We start from the raw sequence: 16,504 nt of genomic DNA on the forward strand, positions 1-16,504 counted from the left end.
TTCAATTACTGCCTTCTTTCCATTAAATAGATACTTAGTAGTGCTCTATTTTAATTCCCTTATAGAATTTATCTTTTACTACATATCTCAGTTATTTTCTTAGTAGTGTCCTTGGGGATTACCATTAATATCTTAAGGTCAGCTAATCAACAACCTTAATTCCATCTGTAACCTTAATTCCTCTTTGCTATGTGACATAATTTATTCACAGATTCTGGAGATTAGGATGTGGACATTTTGAGGAGACCATTATTCTGCCAACTATAAGGACCTAAAAGTCAGTACTTCTAAATCTTTTTATTAAATGTTGCCCACAAATACACAATCACACACACACTAATTGATTCCACAAAATAAACAAGCAAATGACTAACTCTGGTACTCTTCCAGTGCTTCTGTATCTCAGTGTCTGGCTAAATCATTTGTTATTGCAAAATCTAGACCTGAGAGTTATCTTTCACATCTTCCTTTCTCTCACTCTCCAAATCCCATTCATTATCAAATCCTAGTTGACTTACCTCTCCCAAATTTTCTGTATTTCTTCATTTCTACTTCCATCACTGTAATCTAAACCATTTTTACTAGTCTTTTCCTCATTATTACATCCTAAGAAGCCTTTTTAGACATTTTTTTCTAATCGTCCATTCCACAAAATGTAAACACCACAAATATACTGTATAGTTGTGATTTATATTTAAAAAGAGTTAGTATATTAAATACAGGAGTTTTTTATTCACTACAAGATTACGAATGGCTAAGTAACATTTTTTTTTAATTTTTTTTATTTTTTATTTTTGATAGTCACAGAGAGAGAGAGAGGCAGAGACACAGGCAGAGGGAGAAGCAGGCTCCATGCACCGGGAGCCCGATGTGGGATTCGATCCTCGGTCTCCAGGATCGCGCCCTGGGCCAAAGGCAGGCGCCAAACCGCTGCGCCACCCAGGGATCCCGGCTAAGTAAAATTTTGAAGTTAAAAGGAAAGTTAGAAAGCTATCAACATTTAACTTTAAAACTGTATTTGCTGAGTAACTCTTTCTTAACAAATAAAAAAAATTTATTAGCTGTTTATTACAAACCAGATAGTCTGATTGATGATTTTGAAACACAGTATATCACTTAATCTTTTTTTTTGCAAGTTTTATTTTCAGTGAAGTTGTATATGTACATTGTTCTAAATTTTAAATGAAGCTTACTATGGAAAATAACAATCCTCTACTTTTATCCCTTCCCTTCCTCAATTTACACTAGTTAAATTTTAATGTAATTTATAAGCTTATGTAAATTTTAATGTATCAAATATATGCATAAATGTAAGTGAGCAATTTATATAAATCCATACTAATAATAAACATGTAATCAAGTTTTGTAAAAATCATTCAATTGTATTTTCCAGCAAAAGTATAATTAAAAACTGAATTAATTTCTTTTTTAATTAATCTCTTAAAATTATTTTAGTTTTGACTTTTGACTTTTGCTTGATAATGGAATGTAAAATTTAACTTAATTGGCTGCTAGATATCAATTCAGATATTGTTGACATTATTTTGTTGATACATATTTTCTTTTCAGCATTTGATAAGATGAATGATAAGTTGATTAACTTCTGTAAAATTAAATACCAAAATATAAACTGCTTTTATTTAATTCTCAAAGCTCAACCCACACACAAAAGCATTAAGATCAAACATAAATAACATCTACAGGTAGCCAGCCAAAAGTAGCACATACCCATGCTCAAACCATCTCTCACAACATGAATTCAAGTCAAATAATCCTACAAGAAAAAGTCCCCAAATACAGCCATTTATTCCCTGTTGTTAAGTAGCGCTGATTTTGCATACATTTTGTATATCATCCATAAATCCAATGCCAATGTTGCTCATGTGATACCTCAAAACAACACTAAAATCCAATGAGTGATATTACATACTGAGGAATAAGATTTTATCAATTCAAGTTGAGTTTTGGGGCATCACAAACTATAATAATAATAGCTAAGATTTTTTTGCCCCCAGTGAACCATGTTAGGGTGATATCACCTCTATTAAGAGTTCACGGTAGAGGAGCCCAGGTGTTTTGGTTGGTTGAACATCCAACTCTTGGTTTTGGCTCAGGTCATGATCTCAGGGTCATGTTATCAAGCCCTGTGTTGGTTTCTGTGCTCAGTGGGGGGTCTTCTTGGGATTCTCTCTCTCCCTCTCCTTCTGTCCCTACCCCTGCTCACAGGCACACAAACTCTCTCTCTAAAATAAATAAATCTTTAAAAAAAAAAGAGAGAGTGTGTTATGTTCTAAACAATCAGCATTTATCACTTGTATTCCTAAAATAATCTCCTAATAGCTCTCATTACTTCTTGTCTCAGATCTGTTCTTTACAATCATGTCAGAATGATTTTCTAAAACAAACGTTGATCACCCCACCCCCTTCAATGCTTTCGGCAGCTCTCCAAATAAAGCAAAAAGACCTAACATTGCCTACAAATTATGCATGATCTAGTTCTAGTTCACATCATTCTCATATAATAACCTCCAACCCTCTCTGCACACCAGCAACACTGCCCATTATTTCACTGAACCACCCTTTTGCCACAAGGACTTTGCACATGCTTGTTCTGCCTAAAGACTCTTATCTGCTTTCTTTGCTTATTTAAAGGCTATTTCTTCAGATTTTTGCTTAATCATTCTAGCCTCAAGGGATTCTTTTCTCTTACCCTCAATTTTATCAAATCTGCCTTTAATAAACTGTGACACCACCATACCTTCCCTTCAATGCTATTCATCACAGTTGTAATTTTGTATTTCTTGTTCTGTATGTTCTATAGTCCCCAATATCTAGCATAAATTTTTTCACCAGTATCTAGCATAAATCTGGCATGTAGTAAGTGCTCAGTAGTTTATTGAATGAATGCATAATCTATGAATTAATTGTGTTTTAAAGAACTCGAAAGATTAAGTAGTTTGAACACGTAAAAAAAAAAAAAGAAATCATTAAGACCCATACCGTAATTGTCAGCAAAGTCTTGGATGAGGAAAAAGTAAAACCATAATAACAAATATAAACTATAAACACAAGCAATATAACTCTAGACTATGAGTGTTCTATTAAGCTGTATTCCAGAAATCTTATTTTAAAGTCCAATTAAACAAATTGTGTTTGACTGAGAGTTGCCATAGTGTCACCTTAGAACACTAACAAATACAGTAAATGCTAAAAATGTTCCAAATATAATAACTCTTTGATGCTTCATATCACATCCTGGGAACCTGCAGTGCCTTAGGGACATTGTTGCAAACCACAATTATCACAGCACAACTCAGCAGTCACAGACAGCACGAGCTTGCTTTCAGTGATCTGTCAAAAATGCTGCACCAGTATTCTGCCTCCCAGCCTTCTGCTGTGTCTGGGCTGACAACAATGCCCTGGCATACAAGCAGACATGCAGAAGTAGCTCTTACAAGCCTTAGGGTGTGAAGGGAGCTACTAACCTCTTTCCACAGAAAATGGCCTTCGTGCCACTTATGGCACAAGTGTTTAATACTGTCGATGCTGAGGACAGCATTAATGTAGTGAATAGTATGACAGGTTTTAGCCAGAAATTTGGGACTTAGTCTTAGCCTCATCATTAACCAGTTGCATGACCTTGGAGAATGCATTTGACCTCATTAGACCTCTGTAGAACATTAAACCAGATGAGAGGTTAAAACATTTTCACTACCAGACTCCTCTGCCATTAGTTTTTAACCATGGACCTGTGTTTCAAAATATTATGTCTAGAAAAAGTCACATAGTGAGCAATAACTGTTTCATTTTTTTGTTTTGTTAAAAATTCTGACAAATCTCTAAGGGGGATTAAGAATGGTGGCCACACAGATGGAGGAAGCTGTGGGAGGCAGAGGGCAGTGTAGGTGATTGGGCCAGAAGGAGATGTCAATTTCATCAGGCAATTAAGCAACAATTTGATGTCCTGTTTTTATAGAACAAAGACCTATAAAACTGAGCACTTTAGGGGAAAAAAAGCCCAGCAGAGTATGATTTTGTCAAGGCATTTTGAAATATTGAAAATAGCTCACAACATCTCATTATTACCTTTGTAATTATTCAAAGATCTCAGACTGGACATACTGTACAAGACGATTGCTCAAGTCTCTAGAAGAATTACACTTCAAAATGAACATCTATTCAGTGAACTTTGGGATCACTGACTTCTATAATCAAGTTAGGGATTTTTTAGGGTGGGGGGGATTACAGTAAAAGACAAAAATTATATATTCATGGGAAAAAAGATTTTCCTTACAAATATTCACTTTATAAATATTTTCTATCAGTGTTTTAAATTCATTTTTATTATGCATTCTCAGTGGGGCACTGTTGCACCAAACAAGACAAAAATTGTTCCTTGAGGAGTGTTAAGAAAAATCTTAATGGAGCACCTGGGTGGCTCAGTCGGTTAAGCATCTGCATTCGCTTAGGTCATGATCCTTACATCAGGCTCTTTGCTCAGCGAGGAGGCTGCCTCTCCCTTTCCCTCTACCTGTCTCTCCCTCTCCCTCTCCCTCTCCCTTCCTCTCCCTCTACCTGGTGTTCCTCCTGCTTGTGCTCTCTCTCTCTCTGTCAAATAAATAAATAAAATCTTTTTTATAAAAAAAAAGGAAAAAAACTTTAATATTACAATGGAATGCCTCTCTCCAAAGTGCAACTCAAATCTAATAAAACATTCCTTAGTATTTCATTCCTTTTGTTGGGTTTTGGGCTTTTTAGGGGTATCACATGACCAGCACTGACAATGGATTCATGGAAGGTACCAAATGTATGACCGGTCAGTTCTACAAAACTATGACTAATAAAAAGCTGTGAATTGAGGACTTTGTCTTGCTCAATTATTTGAGCTCAAAGTCACATTTCAAGAGATGGCCTGCACATGGCTATGGGTTGTTACTGGCCTGGTGATTGTTGTTTATGTTTGTTCCTTATGCTTTCAGGTAGAACTGGAGTTTGAAAATTAAATAAAAATAGATCGCATTTTATTGCTCAACTTGATAAAATTATTTGATAAACATTATCAGTTATGTCAAGTGATAAAAAGAAAAATTTCAACAATATATGCATGATAAATTAGCAGCTAAATTAAAAGTTACACTTTCACATCAAGCAAAAGCCTAAAGTTAAGTTTACTAAAAATAATTAAGAAATTATTTCAAATTTTTCAATAGTTTTACTTTTGCTGGAAAATCACTTTTGAGTGATTTCTGGAAAAAAAATCAGTTACATTGCTATCATTATTATATATTTATATAATAGGATTTGACCCATCTCTGAAATTTAGTTTTTTTCAGCTCTCTTTTCTTAAATACAAGTTTCTGAGTTTACATAATTTTTTGACACTTAAGGATGGAAGTGATTGTCATACTTCCTACATCCTAACTGGAACAGAATACCATTTGTTTTAATTTTGTCATTTTGATAAAGGGAAGAATCAATAGTATACAGGGATTTTATATGTTTTATTTAAACCTTTAAGGAAGGAGGAGCATGTCAGCATTTGAAATGAAGATTACTTCTCCAATCTAAAGACACTGACACACTAGGTTATGTACTCTGAAGGGTGTCTCAGTACAGGGAAGAAGAAGTCAAAATGAAATTCTTAGAAATGGGCCACAATGCTAGGGACAAAGTTAATTCTCAGATTGTGGGACAAGAGCTCTTCAAATCCTTCTATGTAAAGTCAATTGATAATCTTGTAACTAAGTTTTCTCATGATTTCCTTATAGGATAAAAAGCAAACATGAAGCCCCATTAGAGTCTTTTCTCTTTGGTCTAGCAAGATATGTTAGTCAAAACAGTATAAAAGGCCAGACTACATTAAAGAGCTAAAAAGGGGTGCTAGTAAATGGAAGAGATGGATGGGATTTAAATAGGTAGAAAGGGAGTCCATTCTCTGTGTGAGGAAAAAAGTATGCATAGATATTTGGGTGGCTAAAGAGAAGCACTATGGCTGAGATGCTGGTGTACTAGTTTTCTATCGCTGTTGTAACATATTATCATAAGCAAACATTTATTGTCTTACAGTTCTATAGGCCAGAAGTCCAACATGTCTCCCTGGGTTAAGATTAAGGTGCTGGCTGGGCTGTGCTCCTTTCTGGAGGCTCCAGGGGAGAGTCTGTTCTCCTGCCTTTTCCAACTTCTAAAGGCCATCTACATTCCTTGGCTCATGGTTCCCTGTTTTCTTCAAACTCAGAAGTGGTGGGTTGAGTCTTCTTCACATGGAACCTCTCTGACCCTCCTTCTGTGGTCACATCTGCCTTCTGGCCATACCCAGAAAAAAATCGTCTGTTTTTAAGAATCCATGTGATTACATTGGGCCCACCTGTATAGTCAAGGATACTCTCCCCATCTCAAGGTTCTTACTGCAAAGTAAGAATCTTTCTATGATTACACATTCACAGGAATATCCTGGGAATTAGGATGTAGATATCTTTGGGGGACAGTTATTCTACCTATCACAGCTGGTTAAACCTTAATATCTATTTTCCTCTTCTTCAAAAGTAGAACCTCCATGTTATTTACTGAAAGCAAGGAGCATCACTGCTCAGAATGAAGACCATGTTTCCAGCTTCCTTTAATATGTTTGATGTGACTAAATTCTACCAGGAGATATAAGTGGAAATGCTATATGCAGCTTCTGAGAGTTGCCTCAAAGAAAGAGAGCATTTCTTTCTCTTTCTCTTTTATCCTCTCTGCTGGCCAAAATGTACACATGAGGAATAAAGCTGGACAGTCATCTTGGAAGATGACATAGAAGCTGCATAATGAGGATGACAGAATAATGATAGGAGACTGCACCTTGGTGGGTTATAGAGCTATCATATAAACCCTGTGATTTTATTATTTTTTAAATTTTTTTAAAGATTTATTTGAGGGGGGGGAAGAGATCAGGGGGAAAGTCAAAGGGAGAGGGAGAGAGAGAATCCCATGCAGACTCCAGGCCAGAGCATGGAGCCTGATGCGGGGCTCGATCCCACGACCCTGAGATCATGACCTGAGCCAAAACCAAGAATCACACACTTTGAGCCACCAGGCATCCCTCAACCCTGTGATTTTAATGTGAAGGAGAAAATTAACTTCTATCTTCATAGCTTCTGTTACTAGGAGATTTTGATGCTCAAACATACTCCTATCAAATATATAGGGTGCAATGATGTTGACCATCCAAAGTACAGCAAACAAGATAAATAGATAAGGAATGAGAAAGGGTGACTTGGGATTTCTCCAGGCTTTGCCAGGTAAAGAAGGAGAAGTCATGGCCATAGAAAACAAAACAAGAACAAACAAAACCCTCAAGAAGGTGTAAACAAAGAGATGCAAAAGAGGTATAAGGTTCAAACACAACAGCCTTTTCCTTGTAAAACCTCTGTTCGTTGTTTTTCCCTGGAATCTTCGAAGGAGTCAAATTTTAATTTAATTTTATTTTATTTTTTTTTAATTTTTTTTTATTTATTTATGATAGTCACAGAGAGAGAGAGAGAGAGAGAGAGGCAGAGACACAGGCAGAGGGAGAAGCAGGCTCCATGCACCGGGAGCCCGATGTGGGACTCGATCCCGGGTCTCCAGGATCGCGCCCTGGGCCAAAGGCAGGCGCCAAACCGCTGCGCCACCCAGGGATCCCAAATTTTAATTTTAAAAGTTAAAATCTTATAAGTTTTCCCTGGGGGGAAAAAGGACCCCAAAATCTCAGTGGTTTAAAATAACAAAAGGCTTATTTCTCACTCATTGTACATGTTCAACACAGGTCAGCAGGGAGCACTGCTTATTTCAATAATTCAGGGATCCAGGCTGAGAGAAGCTCACCCTAATGTATGCTTTTCTGTCCATGACAGCAGGAAAAAGAGAGTATGGTGAATCATACACTGACTTTTAAAAATGGTGCTCAGCATAGCACACTATTCACAGTAGCCAGGAAGCAGAAGCAATCCAAATGTCCATAGGCAGATGAACAAACAAATGAAATGTAGAATATGCCCACACAATGGAATACTATTCAGCCTTAAAAAGGAAGAAAGTCCTGCCACATGCTGTAACATGGATGAACCTTGTGGAGTATGCTAAGTAAAACAGGCAGTCCAGAACAACAAATACTGCATGACTGATTCCACTTATAGAGGTACCTATAGTGGTGAAATTTACACAAAGTACAATGGTGGTCATGGGTAGAGAGGGGAGGAGAGGAAGTAGAAATAGAAATTGTTTAACGGGTACAGAGTTGCAGTTTTACAAAATGAAAATGTTCGGAAATCTGTTTCATAAGCACATTCATGTGAATATGCTGAACACTATGGAATAGTACACTTAAAAGTGGTTAAGATGACAAATTTTATGTTATATGGTTTTGACCACAGTAAAAAAAAAAAAAAAAAAAAAAAGGTGCTCAGGAAAGACAAATGTCACTTATATTCACATTTAATTAGCTAAAGGAAGTTACATAGCTATGCCTAACTTTAAAAGTGGGAGGAGGAGAAGGACAGTGTCATTAGAAGTAAAGCTGACACACTGGATGAACAGTGCTGATTATTATCAAAGTCTTTTCCTCTAGGTATGAAATATTTCTTTCACCCTCCTTCCTGCAAACAAAATGCATTTACTCAATCCCTTTCCAGGGAAGAGAACTCAAAAGTCCTAGTGATTACATGAAGATCAGAGCCCAGGAATTCTGATGCATGGCAGTCTTCATGTCAGGGAATACTATCCTCTACAACAGGTCCATGTGCATCTCCTCTTGATCCAGAGACCTGCCCCTCCCTGTGTGGAGCATGATCAGGACAACTTTAATACATGCTTTAATAAAGTCATCCTTGTAAAAAAAACAATAGGAAGAATGGGAAACACAGGGCAGTCACTGGCCTATTACGATGTTGATATTAGACTGAGCAGAAGTTTTAGGCCTCCTACACTAAAGGTGAGGAATTTCCCTGAAGAGGCTTCATGCAAGTTTCCTAGGCAAGTCTCCCCTGTGTATTTATCTCCATGGTCCTTGGATTTTCCCTTTGGGAGGCTCCTCCTTTTCCATTATTCTTCTTGACCTTATCTGAAGTAGGCAGTGAAGAATATTTTAACCTTAGAGAGTGAGCAGTTTTCTCAGCATACTTCTTGTCCATCCAAGGTAGGGAATCATTTTAAGTCTTAACCAGCCATGATGGCATTTAATCCAGGTGGGTGCCTCTTTTAGCAGTGAAACCATCTTCCAAACTCAAATTTATTTGACTTCTTACCTACTCTCATGTTTTCTTTCTAAACATATGATTTTGTCGTATTTCTGTGCTCTCTTACCCTAACACCTATCTCACTCCTCCTCTCCCTCTCTGTCTCCATCTCTGTCTCTGCCTCAGTTTCTACCTCTCTTTCTCTCTTTCCCTCCCTTCCTCCTTCCTTCCTTTCCTAACTACAGGTTCCGAGCCTAGTAGTGAGAACACCTTTCTCCCTGAACCATTTTATGTTATTTTGAGCCATTTGGTCCAGAAAGCAATTTCAGGCCAGCACACCCTAAACCATGCTCAGTGATTTGATTCTTGCTACTAAGCTGAGCTTTAATAGTCCCTTGTGGCTCAAAGTATCAATTTTATCCTTTACTGTTTGGGTTGAGAAGCAGTTACATTTGAATCTCTGAATTTGTAGATCCTCTAGTCTGTTCTATTTATCTTTACAGACTGACCAATTCTTCTCCAAACAGATCTCTTTTCTCTTTCTTGTAATATTGTGCCAAATGTAGCTAATAGCAGCCAATTAAATGATAATGTTTTCAACCTCTTCCCTAAAGTTAGGTATGCCTTTTACCTTACAATTTACTGCAGGCAACACTTTTCCCAAATGTTTCACCACCAGAAAATCCATTCCTCCAGTCTTCAGCAATAGTTTCTTTGATTACCTTAAGCCAGTGCCACACATTTTAGGGTTTATTATTAAAACAGCACCCTAAGTTCTTAGGTTCTAAGTTCTATGTCATTTTGGAATAAGATAGATAATCCTGTTGTAACAAATTTCCTCCTAAATATCCACAGTTTAAATAAAAGTTTTATTTTCACTTGTGTCCCATATCCATTGGAGGGGACTTCAAAGGGCTCCACTCACAGTGGTCACTCAGGGTCACAGACGGTTCTCATCTCAATATCCGCCTCCATGATCATAGATTCATATGGAAAAAGGGGCTCTCTGTAAAGCTGGAAATATTTTGTAAACAACAGAACAACAATAGAAGCTAGGTAGCTCTATGTTCAGAGGCACAGAACAGAACCTACATATCTAATTTAAGGAGGAAGAGATATATTCAAGGAGTCAGTGGCTTATGGACAGCTGGAAGACTAAAGAAACAGACTCCACGTTTAACTTTTAGCAAATTCCCGAAGTCACACCCCAGAACCAGGTCATCAATGGAGCTCGGCTTCTTCTGAAGTCAGGGCTCCACTAGCGGCAAGACTCCATGAGAATAAAAGTACTTTCTCAATCAGGAAGCCACCATTGCTCCCAGTTGCAGACCACACCACATCCGCTACAGTCTATGTCTACAGAGTGGATGCAGGGAGTCCTGCCTATCAAAACCCACAAAGCCAGTGCCGGGGATCTCTGCTGATACTGTTGCGGGAAAAAAAAAAGCAGCAGACACAGCAGACGTAGCCTAGCGTGGCCGCCTCCTAATCTCCACTTCCCAAATCTCACGCTAGTACATCTGAGTGGCCAAATCCAAATCACACCCAGAACCTGAGATCCCGTGAGCTCTGGGATGTGGTTTTTAGATTCTAGCATCTACAGTACAGGGAGGCATACTACAACAAATATGGAGTTGAGCTACAAGCCAACATATCCATCCCTTAATACATGGCAGTAGGCCATAGTTTAGGGCAGCACATTCTGCAGCAACAATAAGACTTGTTTATAACGTTTATCTCTGCCTATTTTAAAGTAGTATAAAAAAAATTAAAGTAGTTTTGAGAGGTTTACACTAAATGTTCATAATAAGGCCCTTAGGGATTCAGGAGAAGTTAAAGGTTTTTTTGTGTTCTATTTTATAATCTATGGGGGAATATAATATACTTTCTTCAGACAAAATATGTTAAGTACAATGCTGCAGGCATATGAGCATTCCTATAGTTTATTATCTCCAATTTTCACACCAATTCCATGAGGCAGTGTATTAGTTAGGGATGATATTCAGCTGCATGTCACAGGCACCCACATTCCATGGCTAGATCAAACATGGTGCTTATTTTCCATGCATAAGAAGTAGTGGAGTGGTACAATCCAGGGTCACTACAGAGACCCACATACCTGTCATTCTCTTTCATCCTTGAGTTGGGCCTCTCATTCTCTTGAACATAAGATAAATGCTCTACTTCTAGATATTATTATCAACTTCCAGGATGGAAGAAGGGGAAGAACAAAGGCAGAATAAGCCATGGGGCTCAGTCTGCCCCTGCTCTGTTATAGGTGGTATGGCCCCTACTAACTTGTGACTTCTGCACACATCTCACTCACCAAAGCAGTGTCACGTGGCAACCTCTCTTTGCTGGGGAAGTGGAGAACTGAAGCTTTTGTTTTGCTTTGGCCAGTTCTATTGCCAAAAATCAGAATTCTGTCAGTAAGACCAACGATTAGTATGAATACTGGGTTGGTAACTAGCAGTGTCTGCCTTGGATACACATTGTAATTGTCATTTTACAGCAACAAAAAAAGCAGAGTTCAAAGAGGCTAAGTAATGGGATTGAAGCTCAATGACTTGGGATTTGAATTCAAGACTTATGACTCCAAATCCAGGGCTTTCTGATAAGCATTTATTTAAAAAATAGTTAAAACTTCAGAAAAGTTTTAACGTATCCTATATATAAAGAGGTAAATTGGGTTATTCAGAAAACAGATTTTTAAAAAATTTGTTAAAGGTTCCAAAGGTTCTACCCCCCAGAAGTGGGGTAAAGGATGGGGAGAAAGGGGGAAAAGGATGAGATTTTCTGTGGGAATAACACAATTTCATGCTTCAAAAGAAGCAACAACTCTGTGTAAAAGCAGCCTTAAAGATTATGGCACTTTTCAGGCTAGCTTTCCACTTCTAGGTAAAAATGTATTGCCTTGAGAATTATGACAGTTATTAACCAAGCTAACCTGAAAAATCTTCTCCAATTGCCATATGGTGTTTTCCAGAATGATTAATTTGATTTCCATTTCCCTAAGCCTGGATTTTGTTTATTTGTTTTCACTGAGGAAATAAAATGGTTCAATCTGCCCTGAAAGGCAGGACCATTATGAGTAGTGACAGGAATAGGATTGTTGGATGTTACTTGCAAGATCCCAACAATTCTGAGGTTTGAGACATTAGAAATGGGTAGCCAAGATCCCCAGTTTAGAAGCCAGGGTGTGGTCCTGTTTGAGAGTGTACTGGCAATGGCAGGAATCTACAAGAATGTATAACTCGGTCTGAGAGATCTGCAACAACCCCTAACTAGTCTCTGGCACTTTGTGGCTTGTAGCTTTTCCCCTAAGGGGATGAGATGTGTCCTTACTTTGCTGTGCCCTCACCATGAAGCTTCAGGAGTCCATTCCCTTAACTTTCACCTCCTTGAACATGGCTGGCTCTTGGCACCAGACATGCTCCCAATCTGGCAGAAAGAGATGGCCGAACAAATATAGCCCAGTCCATGCTTCTAGCTACTGAGCATGGCAAATTCATCCCCAAATAGTCATTTGGGAGCTACAAAGAACAAATTAATTACACTCTGATGAGTTTAAGCAGCAGCAACAAGAGAAAGGAGAGGTAAACAACAGAGATTGAACCTTAAAAGGACTGGGGGTGGGGGGAGGTGGGAAGACTGTAGAACATAGATGGGATAAATAATCTAACACAGATTAAATTTGACTGAAAGCTGGGAAAAACAAGTTGGTTCCTGTTATTAGATCACAGAATGCCCTGCCCCCCTTGACGTTAATGCAATTACAAGATATGGTTATACAATCATTGAAATAATAAAACATTGAAAGGGTGTGGTTTGTGAAACTTTGGGCAGGTTAGGTTCCCTTTGAGGATGTGGGGCCAGGGAATTTAATCTTGTCAGGGGCTCAAGGAGCAGTCTAGAGTGCTGCCTGGGAAGATGGGTGGAGTTGCTATTCTAGGGATCTCAAATTGTAGACTTTTAAATGACCCTTCAGGCTCCTTGCAAGTAGAGAAGAAGAGAGAGAAGAATGGAAAGTAAGCATGTAGTGCCAAGCAAAGCTGGAACTGAGGAGAGATGGAGCATAAATACAAAGTGAGGTCCATAGTAGGGAAGTCTCACCCACTGAATTATGCTCCTTCTCTGGAAGTGTGTTATGTAGGCAGCAGGCCTTTACATCATTCAAATCTAAGTTCCGGCATTCTGCAAATAGTTCTTGAGAACTAAGGCCTAGTCTAAAATTCTCAAGTTCCAGGAGAAGAATCATAGGAGAGGGGTGCTTGGGTGGTATAGTCAGTTGAACGTCCAAGTCTTAGTTTCAGCTCAGGGCATGATCTTAGGGTTGTGAGATTGAACCCCAAGATGGGCTTTACAGTCAAAGTCTGCTTGAGATTCTCTCTCTCTCCCTCGGCCCCTCCTGCTTGCGTGCATGTGCTCTCTCACTTTCTCATAATTACATAATATATAAAAGAATCATAGGAGAAACTTGTTTGAAGTGCAGATTCCCAGGTTCAGCCATTAAAAATTCGGATTCAGTAAGTTGGGCTTAGGGTCTACGAACCTGCATCAGGCAGCTCCTGTGATTTGGGTTTGGTAGCTCTTAGACCTGATTACTTTGTAAAAACTAAACACGGTCTCTTCAAAAGTTAGCATCCAGCAAGCCAGAGATTTGACCAATAAAAATACAAACAAAATAAGAGTATCCCTTTGCCACCTCCTGTCAGTTAATTTGATGTTTTGTTATACTCCCAAATTCATTCTCTTTTGAAATTCTTTGACCAATTTATTAAAAAACAATTTATTCCAGAATTACAGAGTAGTTGGAGTTGAGTTGGAGTTGAGTAATTCTCAATGTTGGAAAAGCAACATTATATAGATTCTAGATATTAATTCTCCAGCACTCTGCCTTTAATTAAAACAAAACCCTGCCTATGCCTGCCTAAAAGAGGGAAGAAGATCAAGAGGGAGATGATTACTTGCCTTCAAAATTTCCGTTCAAGATTTGAAGATTCAGCACCCTTCTTCTAGGGGAAGAAACTGCTGGAACCCCAAAGATCCACAAACCTTATTAGGGCCGTGAAGTAGCTTTTTTTTTTTTTTTAAGATTTTATTTATTTATTTGAAAGGAAGAGACAGCCAGAGAGATGGCAAGAGAGAGCATGAGCAGGGGAGAGAGGGAGAAGCAGGCTCTCCCACCGAGCAGAGAGCCCGACATGGGGCTCGATCCCAGGACTCTGGGATCATGACCTGAGCTGAAGGCAGACACTTCACTGACTGAGCCACCCAGGCGCCCCTGTGAAGTAACTTTAAAGTTTCTTCACCAATACCTATCCCAAAAATACATTTCACATCACAACCTAGAACACCTACTACACACACACATATGCACACACACATATGCACACACAACTATATACGTACATGTGTAGTGTGTATGTATGAATGTATGAAAAATGGAAACATTTTAGAAAACACTACTTACCTTTACCATGTGAAATGCACTGTGATATTTTCCATGCTCTGCTCTTTCTTTTCTTTTCCCTTCTTACTCTTTTTCTCCCTTAATGATAGTCATGATACCATCAATGAGTTTGACCAGCTGTTTTGAAAAATGCTGAGGTAGATATACGATTCCGACTGTTTTGAGTAGGAAAGAAGGAGAGAGAAATTGGAATTGGAAAAGAAATATGTTCACTAATTTTTCCTTCTTTCTTCTTCAGGCAGTAACTCCCTTCCATTCATCCACTGTCTATCTTGGCTAAGATAGTCTCCACATCTTGTAGGAAAGACTACTGGCTTAGAGGCTGATGTTTTGAAGCAAGTAAAATACTCAGCAGAATATACTGATAAACAAATGAGTCTTTACTTCTTACCAGGTTGACCTTTCTTCCTCACTGTCTTGCATATGGCACGCTCATTTCTGCTCAAGTGTCTTTATCTCCTAACCTGGAATTCTAGCTACCCACTAAACTATTCTCTTTGCCTACTCCTCCTTCCTCCAGAAGTCTGTGCTTATTTTCTCAGACCTTGAAAGCTCCTGAAGGTACAGGGAGAGCCTTCCATTCCCCAGTGTTCTGCTCAGGCAGGTGCAATCCACTTCAAAGGAAAAAGAATTGATGCTGTTATTCATTTCAAAACTAATCTGTTATTTTCATCACTTGTAAATGAACTAAGAGGCTCAAATGACCCAAGGTTCCCACAATCAACTTTCTTTACCCAACTAGCAAGTTTCACGTTCATTGCAGCTATTTTATTATGCACAATAAAAACATTTACAGTTTTGTTTGCTGTTGTTGAGTCTTTAAAAATATAAACTAAAGAAGCCAACTTATCATCAGAGGGAAAAATTCACCCTAGACTACCTTTGTTGTGAAACATTTTGATCTCCATAAAAAAAAAATTTTCAACCCAGATTACAAGAGCTACCCAGCATCCTTCCCACACATATCTTATTAAAAATGTCTTCACTGGCTTTTTTTTTTCTTTTAACCACCAAGCATTTTGCAAATTAACTCTCTTCCAAGACAACTCCATTATAAATATGATTTTTATGATAAAATTATTAATCTCAAAGTTTTTATCCAATTCTCAAAGAACTGATTTTACCTGAGTTATTTGAGTATATTGTGATCCACTGACTTCCTGAAAGTAAGAAATCTATCAAAGACAATTGGGATCATGTCAAAAGGACCAATTTGAAAAAGAATTCATACTGGGGCAATATGAGCATAAAAAAATAGTAACAATAGCAATAATAGCAATAGGTCGAAGCACACCAAATGTATAAAAATTCATGAGTTCCTAAAGATATTACAAAAAGAAAGTCATTGACCACTTCTGGAGTTTGCTAGGATGTCAACTCATTATTTTGAAAATTAATAAAGAAAAAAAGGTAAGCATTAAAATTAATTACTTGATGACATTATTTAATGCATCTTTGTAGGCTGTGCATGACCAACGTCGATTTGGCCAAGTTTGTGGTGTAAGACTTCAATATATTTTCCTACGATGTCAATTTTTGCCTTCCAGTGTGATTATGAAACTAAGCTTGCCTAATTTTGCTTTTTCTATAATTTCTTAAGAATGAAATTATTCAGTATGGTCTTTTGTATTTGACTTCTTTCACATGGCATCTTGTTTTTGGCATTCATTCATGTAGAAATATTTTGTTCCCTTTTATTGCTGAGTAATATTGTATTGTATATGGTTACCACAGTTTGCATACCCATTCACTAGTGCTTTTCCTGTATCTGCTAAAATGATTGTATTGGTTTTTTACTTTATTCTATTAATATGGTGAATTACATTGGTTGATTTTC

At 37.9% G+C, this 16,504-nt stretch overlaps 1 long non-coding RNA gene across 1 annotated transcript in view; it reads right to left on the bottom strand.

Annotated features, from left to right (window-relative positions):
- LOC121496723 overlaps window positions 1-16,504 on the bottom strand; it is a 99,039-nt gene that overhangs the window by 81,622 nt on the left and 913 nt on the right. The window contains exon 2 of the long non-coding RNA XR_005989320.1: window positions 14,668-14,822. This is a non-coding gene — a long non-coding RNA (uncharacterized LOC121496723). The remainder of the gene's footprint in view (window positions 1-14,667; window positions 14,823-16,504) is intronic.

This window comes from Vulpes lagopus, chromosome 1 (genome assembly GCF_018345385.1).
Source record: "Vulpes lagopus strain Blue_001 chromosome 1, ASM1834538v1, whole genome shotgun sequence".
NCBI classification, from domain to species: Eukaryota; Metazoa; Chordata; class Mammalia; order Carnivora; family Canidae; genus Vulpes; species Vulpes lagopus.